The 11,298-nt window shown below is 32.7% G+C and overlaps 1 pseudogene; it reads right to left on the bottom strand.

Moving 5' to 3' along the window:
- Positions 1-575: 575 nt before the first annotated feature.
- Positions 576-7,966, bottom strand: LOC121219142 (splicing factor U2af small subunit B-like; annotated as a pseudogene).
- Positions 7,967-11,298: the final 3,332 nt, after the last annotated feature.

The following is an 11,298-nucleotide window of genomic DNA, read 5'->3' as shown; positions in this document are numbered from 1 at the left end:
GGAGAAGAAATAGATAGTGAGGGAAAATATGGTATGGTAAAGAAAAATTTGTTGCTAAAATAGTGTGGGAAACAATATAATTTATAGGACAACTGAACAAAAGAAGACCGTGTTTAAAACTTTTCAAATAGTAATGCAGTCAAACACCATGACAATAGTTGCAACAAGCATGAACTTAAAGGGGAAAAAATCAGTTCATATCAAAGAATTGTGAACTTGCACACCACTTGCATAGTGGAAAATTAGTTGTAAGCTATTTATTGAATGCATACTCTTGGTAGAAATATTTGTTGTTATACTCAATAAGAACATGAAAATTATTTATAAAAAGCTTGAGAGACAAACCAGACAGAATGAGTTAATTTAGATTAGAGTGCTACCACAAGCGGAGGCTACTCCTATTGTTGTTGGTAGTGCTTATCATTATTTTATACATATCTATTGTTACGATTCTCAATGTTATCATTGGCAACATCTTTATCAATAATTTTAGCATTTCTTGTTGATCCCTTTCCCAGTTCGATTGCTCAATCTTAGCACGTTTCTCCTCCCTGCCTTACGGATTGAGCTACGATTCATTTTTCCTCTAGGGCTTCTACTTTGTCCTCTCCGATGGCCAGGACTTGTACTTTATTCCTTTTTCTTCGGCCTTCATGATAATTGTCCCTATCATCATACCTTTTACTATGACCATGTCCACCATAAGAGTGCTCCTCACAGTTAGTACGAAACCTACGAAAGCGTCTACTTTTGCTTCGGCTATGACTTCGCCTCCTTCTAGACCTACCGAAAAACTAGCGTATTATCTCCTTAATGAAGATGAATGCAATGAATAAATAAGACCTATTAAACAATAAGAATATACAACTAACTTTTATTTGGAGAAACATCTCACCGACTGATTCTATAAAGGTGCATAAAATTACAATATCCACCATGATTACAAGTGTTCTCGTCATACTGCCTGCAGGTGGCTCCACAGAAGCCTGTCACAGGTAAGAAGTCAACAATGATACGCTACCTTGCATCAAAAAGCATAATACAATTTAATGATAGAAGCAAGTGTGGAAATACACTTCCGAAATGATTAGCAAAATAGAGCCTAATAGAAAAAGGGCAAATTAATAAGGCAACCATTTATTAGAACTACCAAAAAGATAATGTAAGAACACAATCATCTATTATAATTCCAGAATTACTAAGAGGTAGGAAATAATACAAAAGAATAATAATGTAGCCTAAACCCGACCACTATACAATGTTTAAGTTTGTTTTTTGTTGAACCTATTAGGCTCATTCATATTTCGTACAGGTTGACCTATCTAACTACTATACAACTCGTTTGTACATTTTTAATGAATTGTGTTAACAGGTTGGCTATCTAGACCATTTAAACTTATTTATTGCATTATTGATATATAAAAACAACTTATTATTGGTGTTAAAATTTAAATAGATCATGTCTAAATCAGTTAATTGTGTCATATTTAACGATATTTAAATCAATTAACAATAACTTTCGTAATAAACATGATGCTTTTGTTACAAGGACACTGACACAATTAATTAACTGTAGAAAACCATTTATTTGTTAAGTGTTCATCTGAAATTGTCAAAAACTGCTAACCCTACCTTAGCCACACTAGAATGTGTTGTAATTCATATCCTAACCCAACAAAACATATATACATATAGTAATACAAAAGCAGAAGTCAAACCTGCATAAAATCTTCCAGTAAAATTCTTAAGCGCATTTCCATCATGTTCTTCCTCTCTAAATTACACATACATATTATCCTCCTATCCACAAAATTGAAGAATAATATGAAATTACAAAAAAAAGGAAAAGAAAATGAAAAGGACACAACTTCAAAGGAAAAAAATGTTACCATATGATCAGCCAAGTTGTCCCATAAGTTCAGACTCTCAATTTCAACATACTTGCTTAGTTCCTATAACATCCTTGAAAATCTCTTGGTCGTAACAATATTAATTTGAGCAATTACGAATCAAATTTCTCAGAAGAACTAAAATTTGATTTATAAGTTTTATTGGAGAGGGTAGTAGGAGATCGGAGAAAATTTAAAAGACTAATGTATTGAGAAATATTAATCTGGGATATAGACTAAATTGTAAGGTTTTACAAGGTGTTGGGGTCAAAGTGAGAAATGAAAAGTAAAAAGGATTAAATTAAATTAATGACGAAATATGTTAAGATACGGAGAGTAATTTTATCAAGATATAATGAATAATGATGATGGTTAGATTTTTGTGAATAAGTTACAATTTTATATTTTATTATTATTAATATTAGTATTATTATATTTTATTATTATAATAATGATGATATTTTAAAAGAAAGAAGGAGAAGATTCACCATCATTATCATTTTCTTCTCCTACATGTTACAACCAATATGGGGAGAAAGCAACTTTTTTTTTCTTTTACAATCTAGTCCTCTATCATCATTAAAGGCCCTTCCAAGCTTGAAATCATCAAATTTGTATAGAAACCTTAGCTAAATCAAGTTACCCACAACATAGAAAGCTTATATTTTTGAATAGAAGTGGTGGGTTCATATTTAAAGAGAGAATCTAGACTATGTGAGAAACTAAAGATCTAAGATAAGATTTTCATGATTTAGCAACAGTATCATGTTTATTTCAAATACTTGAGCATGAAAGTGATGAATCAAGTGTATTGATTTATCATATTTTATGAAATTGATGTAAAATGAAGAGAAAGACAATGAAAAAGATAGAAGAAGAGTAGACAAAGGGAAACAAGTGGACAAAGCTTGAAAGAAGTATAATCTAATTAAAATTTGTAAGTACTTTAGAATTCTTTCTTACCTAATTAGATTTTATTAAAATGGTGAATTAAAGAACATGCTATTGTAATGAATTAAGTACTTGTAACTTAATGAATGTGTGAATAATTCAAGAAAGTAGTAAATGATTGTGGTTATTGTTGATGTGATTAAGTGTGTAGACAAAAAAATTAAATTGTAAAATATTAAAAAGTTATGTGTGATTATGAAATTATGAAACTTGATTGTGCTTGTGATAAATATTAGACTTATAATAATATTAAAACCCTTATATACTTATGGGATATAGATGGCAGGCCATTAAGAGTTCCTTAATGCGTTTATGAATTTAGCATTTCAGTGCTTGTGTTCTAACACTATATTAAGGCACGTTTGGTTCGCTGTATTGGATTAGAGGTGTATTGGATTAAAGGTGTAATGGAATAGAGGTGTAATAGCAAATCAACTGTTTGGTTGAATGTAATGGAATAGAGGCGTAATAGTAATCTTGTGTTTGGTTGAATGGAATAGAGGTGTAATAGCATAATGGAAAAAACTAAAATGACTAGAATACCCTTAGCATAAATTTGTTTTGGTAAATGATTATTGTTATTTAAATTTTAATAAGATTATTATTATCAATAATAAATAATTTAATCATATTTAAACATAATTATTATTAAATATATTTTAATTAAAATATATAATTTAATAAAATTCTTAATAATTAATATTCTTATATGAATTTACTCAAATCATAATATATGATACTATAAAATATAAATTAACATAATTATTATTAAATATATTATAATTAAAATATATAATTTAATAAAATTCTTAATAATTAATATTCTTATATGAATTTACTCAAATCATAATATATAATACTATAAAAGATAATTTAACATAATTATTATTAAATATATTTTAATTAAATATATAATTTAATAAAATTCTTAATAATTAATATTCTTATATGAATTTACTCAAATCATAATATATTATACTATAAAAGATAATTTGAAATAATTAATATTAAATATATTTTAATTAAAATATATGATTTAATAAAATTTAAAATAATTATAACTAATAAAATTTAATAAGTGAGTAAGAATTGAACTCTAAAAATAAAAAAAAAAACATAACCATATCGAATTATCATCAACAACTCGATTGAATTTACAACAATTCTGAATTAAATGGAAGTACTGCCTCAATATCTCACTTCAACTAAAAATATAAAGCAAGCATTCAATAGAAGAAATTCAAGCCGATACAATATCTCTTTCACCCTGCTCTCAACTCCAATTGGCCTTCCATGAAACCAATTCTTCACTTCATGAAAATAACCTCCAACTTCATGTGTCCATTCCACAAGTTAAGGGAAAAAACAATCTCTGCCAATTCTGGATTTATATGATGCATTGATAAATCAGGAAAAAGAAGGCCATGAGGTAAGGTTGCTAAAAAATCACAATGAATCAAAAGTAATTTACCTTTCCAGGAAGGCTAAATTGCCAAGAGCACATGTTTCCTCTAAAGCACCAAAAACCAGAAGGCATATTTGTTGACAAGTTGCAGTACTGCCTCAAGATCTTAGTTCAACTACAATATAAAGCAAGCATTCAGCAGAAGAAATTAAAAGCTTACTTGTTCCTCGTTTTCAGCAGAAGGGAATCTGCCATTTATTCCCTCTACACTCTTTGTTGTCTTCGTTCCCCTGATAGTAGCAAATTTCAAAAGTCAAAGCTTAAACTCTAGGTTTTGGTTTACTTATACTACAATTCATTAAACCCTGTCACTGAAAAGCACATCTATAATGTTAGATAAATTTTGTCTTGCATTGGTCACAACCTTGACATTGAGACCACTAGAGATCAACGTTATATAATTCTAAAAGACAATGCACAGAAAATACCAACCACCTAGTCTTACATCAACATAAAAGCCTAGGTTATAAGAAAAAAACAATCTTTCTGACCCCTAATCACACCAAAAGGAGAAGGGGAGAGTAGCTACTTGAAATGGTACATTTTAAAGTTGCAGTAACAAGGAAATAAGATTTGTCACTTTAACTTACAAGGAAATTAACAAGTATGACAGATAATATTCCCAAGTAAACACATATAAAAGTGAACATGCTAGTGTGGCATAGGCAAACACGAAAAACCAGAGAGGAAGTCAATGATTATATACTTACAGTAGATAAAGATTGATTCACTCAATTCAGGAGAGAAAAAGAGTGCAGTGGCTTATGTATTAAGAGTTTGTCAAGCAACCAGGTGAACCTGAAATTAGCATTTCTTTCAGGATACAGAGTGAAAAAATGAAGAGATGGTTAAGAAAATGTCAACCACATAGATTTGTATAATCAAAAGCATTTGGTAGTCACCCACTTACCCAAAATTGTAAAAGAAACCAAGAACTTGGCATGACTCTTTAGACAAAAGAAAATAATGCAATCAGCTGCCTTCCATTCTAACCTTTCCAAGATTATACCCATTGAAAAAACCAAAACTTGTCTAAGTTACCACTTTCACAGTTAGAAGTGACACCTAATTATCCGTCAATTCATCTTCATACAAAACTACCTGCGTAACAAACATGAATACTTCCCTAAATGCAAACTTAAGAATGTTAAGAAAAGCATACAAAATAAAATGTATCGTCTTTCATACCATGTTTATAGTTTAAGACGCTAACCTCATCGCAAAAAAGAATTGGTTCTTTTCATGTGAGCGCAGCGACATCAAGCCGCAGTGTGCAATCCTCCCAATAGAGGCCTGAGCTCCCCTCTGAAATTTCTTCCCTTGGGTTCTGATTACAATTTAAAATGACAACAAAATCATCATCAATCACTATCCTAAATATCTTGGGACACAAAAATAAACCTTTGCAAAATTTCCTAGTCTCTAAATTCTCAAACAAAAATTGCTAATGCATGACATAGAACAAAAGCCTAATTCTAGCAGCTCCCTTAAAAGAAAATATACCTTGTTTGAATCAAGCTCAACCATGTCACTTCCACAGTCATAGTCCAATATCACCTGCCGGAACGGTTTACTGAAACATCCAAACAATCATTTTTGCTTCACTTTTAGTTTAATATTCAAAAGTAAAATAAAATCAAACTAAATGATCGTAAAACTGAATTTAAATCACCAAAAACGTTAAATAAAATAATCGACATTTCTTTTTACCTTCTGAATTTCCATTGAGCAGCAGAAGGAACTTCAACAGGAGGCAAACCTTCATGCTTCCAACCGGAAAAAGCATCTAATGCATTGAAATGAATATCGTTGCCGCTTGCGACTTCTTTAAGAGAACCAAACAACTTTCACCGAATATTATTTCCAGTAAAGTGGCGAAGTTTGGAGTCTTTATTCCCATTGTTGGAGAGCCAATAAGTTGAGAATCAAGCGGTTACCACCATGAAACAACAACAGGGTCGAGCGGATGAAGAAGAAGAAGCAGTCTGCTAATGAGTGATGAAGAAGAAGCAGTTGTGGCGGCCGAAAGGAAGGAAAAAGTTATGGAATCAGAAAAATCAGAAGAAGCAATTAGGAGGGTAAAACAGGGTAGAAGAAATGAGGAGAACTTAATACACAGCAAAACAGAGCTTTTCATCCAGAATAGAAATCGGTGGATTTTGGGGATTAGGTCTGTAATGGATTAGACCTGTAATAACAATACACTGAACCAAACAATGGATTAAAGGGGTATTAAGTGGGGCCGACCGATTAGGGGTGTATTGGCGATGCCAATACACCCAACCAAACATGCTCTAAGTGTTCATAATAATCAAGCACTTACATGCTCATGTACTTCGTGATTATATTCCATATATCCTTCTTGTTCACTCGAGTCTATAAGGGGCAATGTGAGTGGTATAAAATAATAATGATAAAAATAAGTGAATGATGGAAGTATGGTAAGTGAAAGTGTGTTAGTTATCCTTATTGCTATTATGTACTTTATCTTTGGTTTAATTCTTGGATTCAAAGGTAAGATATGAAATCTTGATTACTTACAAAGTTTTCACAAGCTTAACGCATTTGTTTTGAATGCGTAGGTAAAGTTCATTTTGAAGGCAAAATTTGAAGTGGCCATCTTCATCCTCATCTTATCATCAAACAATGACTAAAGTATATGGAAGTTTAATTATTGGTAACAGAGTGACATGTACATTGGATTAGAACCACGTGAATTTTTGTTATAACATAACTAAGAGGTTCCAAAACTATGTCATGCATGCTTAATGTAATTTTATATCTTGAGATAATCTTCCTTAGATGGATATACTAGTGTTATATGAAGTTTTTAAATGATAATTTGACATATTTTGAGTCCTAAAATTATTTAGATGTGTTATAGAATGGTTGATGATAGTTCAAACTTGGTTTTAAATGTTTTAGACATGTTCCAGGTAATCTGCCTTTGATGTCGCGACATCAGTATGTGTCGTGACTCCCATTTCCCAATGTTGTGACATTGACCCTATTTAAGTAATCGATTTCCAGTTTCATGACATTAATCATTGTCATGAAACCACTTTCCAATGTTGCAACATGACATTGTTTACCTTGTTTTGACCCGAATAAACCTCAAACGATTTCGTTTGTAACTAAACTTTAAAATAAGCCTAAAAATGACTTAAATAACTTCAAAAGATTCATTTATGTTAAAGTAAAGTCTAAATTGATGCTCAAATTAAATCAGTCTTAGTGTCCAAATGTGACATCTCTTGCTCAAGATGTATAAGTTCATTTCGAGTGAAGAGTGTTAATCAAATAAATTCTCATAAAATCTCTGCAAAAATTAACATTAAACTTCAACATCTAATACTAAGTTTCTTGTTGATATTAGAAGCAAATCTAAATTTTGATTAAATCATAAAGCCCTAACACATCACTAAAACATAGGTTTTTTTTTAAAAAAAAGTTAAAGAGAAATACCTCGAAATGTTATTAGATCTTACAGGGGTCGATAGGGTTACCATAGGCATTAATGCCGGGGTTGACCGTATCAAGGCACTGGTACATATTGGAGAGGAGGATAGTAGGACTGGCGACAGGTGCTAATCTTGAAATAGAAGGGGTAGTTCACTCTATCCTTTTTCGTACCAAATATGGACGTTAAGTGCTCTGCCATTGTTGATTCCTCTCTCTTTCTTCCTTTGTCTCTTAAAGGATCTCTTTTGTTTTTAAATTTGAAGGGGAAAAGTATGTGCATGTGGGGATTATTGGACGCCAGGGAGAGAAATGGAAGGGTTTATAATGGTATTGGAGTTTGTGTGATGTGATTGTGACCGCCGAATCACAATGCCCTTTTCTTTCTAGATGTTTCCAAAGGATGATGGATTGGATATACTAATATAGATTACTTTGATGGGCTTTGGCTATCCCAAATTTAATGTTGCTTAAACAAGCCCATTAATATGTTTCATGGACATTGAGGTTGGAGTATGGTCCAAAAACTTTTTTTTATTTCTTTTTATTGAATCAATTCTAATTTATTGTTTATAAATAAATAAAATATTTATATATGTTATAATAAAATTAAATAAAAATTATGGATAAAAAGTCTCTACAACTACAATTAAACACATTTTAAAATAATGTATGTCTTTGAGGCTGAACACCCACCATGCTTCAAACTCGTCCACCAAAAACTCATCCATGAGGATTAGCCAATGAAATATTACGTATTATTTCAAAAAATATCAAAGGGATTTAATGGAAAAAAATTGATTTTAATAAAATAAAAAAACTAAACTAATCAACGATTAGCACCTTGTTTATGTTTGATAAGAAAGAAGAATTTACTTTCATTTATTTCCTTATCGTTTTCATTTGATAAGAAATAATAGCCTGTTGTATTCATAAAGGACAGATAAATCTCATAGTCTAATCATACAAAATTAATGAAAAAGCAATCTATTGAAGTTGGCCTACATGCAAACAAGAAGCAGAGAAGCTGGATGAGCCAACTAGTTGCAGCTGAAGTTTATGCTGCTATTCATTTTGTTACTTTCAAATGATATTTTGTAACTTAGTTAAATTAGAACTAAGTTGTTAATGTACTTGATGTAATTTGTTGATGTTTGAGCTGATAAATCAGCTTTACCAAGTGTGTAAGTTTTGTTTAACAAGTTACAATGCTACTTAGTGGAGTTAGGTAGATTTTTAGGTAACTTTGTTTCATGTTGACTAGCTTACTGACTAGTATATGTATTGGCATTATGCCTCAATTCAAAGTTAATGAAATTATTTAGAATTCTTCTTCATTTTTTTGATTTATTACTCAAGTAATCTGCTCAAAGTTCTCAATTGAATTTCTTGTTTGCTCATCAAGCCATCGAGCCTTCAAGCTCAAGCTTCTGTCATTTTTCATTCATCTTTGTTCTTAGTTCCAACAATTGGTATCAAGAGTTTATTTCCTAGTGGACTTGTCATTCTTCAAGTCTAAAAATCATGTCTTCATCCGGATTCTCTCCAGCTCCACCACCAGTGTTCAATGGTGAAGGCTACCACATTTGGGTAATGAAAATGAAAACCTACTTGTAAGCATTTGACTTGTGGGAGGTTGTTAACTCCGATGTTGAACCTGCACCTCTAAGAGCCAATCTCAAAGTGGCTCAGATCAAGTAGCATACAGATGAAAGAACCAAGAGACACAAGGCTATGTCGTGTATCCAAAACAGTGTGTCTGATGTGATTTTCACAAGGACCATGGCTTGTGAGTCTCCAAAACAGGCCTAAGATAAACTCAAGGAGGAGTTTCAAGGGGCTGAAAGAACAAGACGGCAACAACTCTTGAATTTGAGAAGGGACTTTAAAAATTTGAAAATGAAGGAAGAAGAAACAGTGAAGCAATATTCAGACAGAGTCATGGTTGTTGTGAACAACATCATATTGCTTGGGGGCCAGTTTAGTGAAGCAATAATTGTAGAGAAGGTTATCTCAAATTTTCTTCAGAGATATGAAGCTAAGATTTCTTCCCTTGAAGACTTGAGAGATCTGACTAGCATTTCTTTGACTAAACTGATCAATGCTCTTTATTCTCAAGAGCAAATAAGAGCCAACAGGCAAGATGAGCATCAAGAAGGTGCCTTCCAAGCCAAGAGCAGACCTGCCTCGAGCTCTTCTGGCTACAAAAGGAAGAAGGCCCGGTCTGACAAGCCTAGAAGAGATGGAGCAAGAAGAAGGTATCCACATTGCCCACATTGCAAAAGGCTCAGTCATCCAGAAGCAAACTGTTGGTTCAGGCATGATGTGCAATGTAAAGTCTGTAAAAAGATGGACCATGCTGAGAAAGTTTGCAGAAACAAAGGCAAGCTGAGGCAAAACCAACCTCAACAGCCAAGAGCTGAAGCTCAAGTGGTAGAAGAAGGCAGTGACCAGGAAGAACAAGTCTTTGCAGTCTCTTGCTCACCTGCCAAAGAAAAAGCCACAAAAGGATGGCTGATAAACAGTGGTTGCACAAACCACGAGACCCCTAATTCTTCTATCTTCAAGAAAATTGATAAAAGTTTCAAAACAAGGGTGAAAGTTGGAAATGCACACTTCATCAAAGTAGAAGGAAAAGGAGATGTGCTGATAGACACTCCTACAGGTAACAAACTTGTCTCGAATGTCTTATTTGTGCTTGAAATTAACAGAAATCTACTCAGTATAGCTCAGTTGCTAAAAAAAGGGATATTCAACAGTGTTCAAAGGCAAAGAATGCCTGATCAGTGATTCAAGTGGATCTAAACTCATGTCAGTGACCATGATTGACAGAAGCTTTGTAGTAGACTGAAACAAGAGCTCAGACAGTACCTACGCAGCTGTTTTAGATGAATCCAAGCTATAGCACAAGAGGCTAGGCCATGTCAACTACAAGTCACTGGCTCAGCTAACCAAAGAAGACTTGGTTGAAAACTTCTTCAAATCAGTTGAGAAAGAAGATGTTTGTGAGGTGTGTCAGCTAGGAAAGTAAGTCAGACTGCCATTTCCTTCAAATAATGCTTGGATAGGTTCTAAAAGTTGTAACTAGTCCACACTGATGTGTGTGGCCTTATGAAAACCATGTCCTTAAATGGCAGTAGGTATTTATTTTGTTCATTGATGATTACTCGAGGTATTGTTAGATTTACTTCCTAAAGCACAAATCAGAAGTGGCCTCAGTATTTTGGAAGTTCAAGGCTGCAGCAGAAATAGAAACAAGTTGCAAATTGAAGACATTGAGGTCGGATAATGGGACAGAGTATACCTCAGCTATGTTTCAGGGCTTTTGTGATGAAACAGGTATTAAGCACCAACTCACCAACACCTACACACCTCAACAGAATGGTGTTTGTAAAAGAAAGAATAGAAGCTTGATGGATATAGCAAGATGTCTATTATTTGAAAGGAATTTGCCCAAGACCTTGTGGGCTGAGGCAGTTAACACTGTTGTGTATCTTCAAAATAGACTACCAACCAAGGTATTGGTTCATAAAA

This window comes from Gossypium hirsutum, chromosome D07 (assembly GCF_007990345.1).
Source record: "Gossypium hirsutum isolate 1008001.06 chromosome D07, Gossypium_hirsutum_v2.1, whole genome shotgun sequence".
NCBI classification, from domain to species: Eukaryota; Viridiplantae; Streptophyta; class Magnoliopsida; order Malvales; family Malvaceae; genus Gossypium; species Gossypium hirsutum.
The sequence above is the reverse complement of the archived record's forward strand: the minus strand, read 5'-3'. Positions and strand labels throughout refer to the sequence as shown.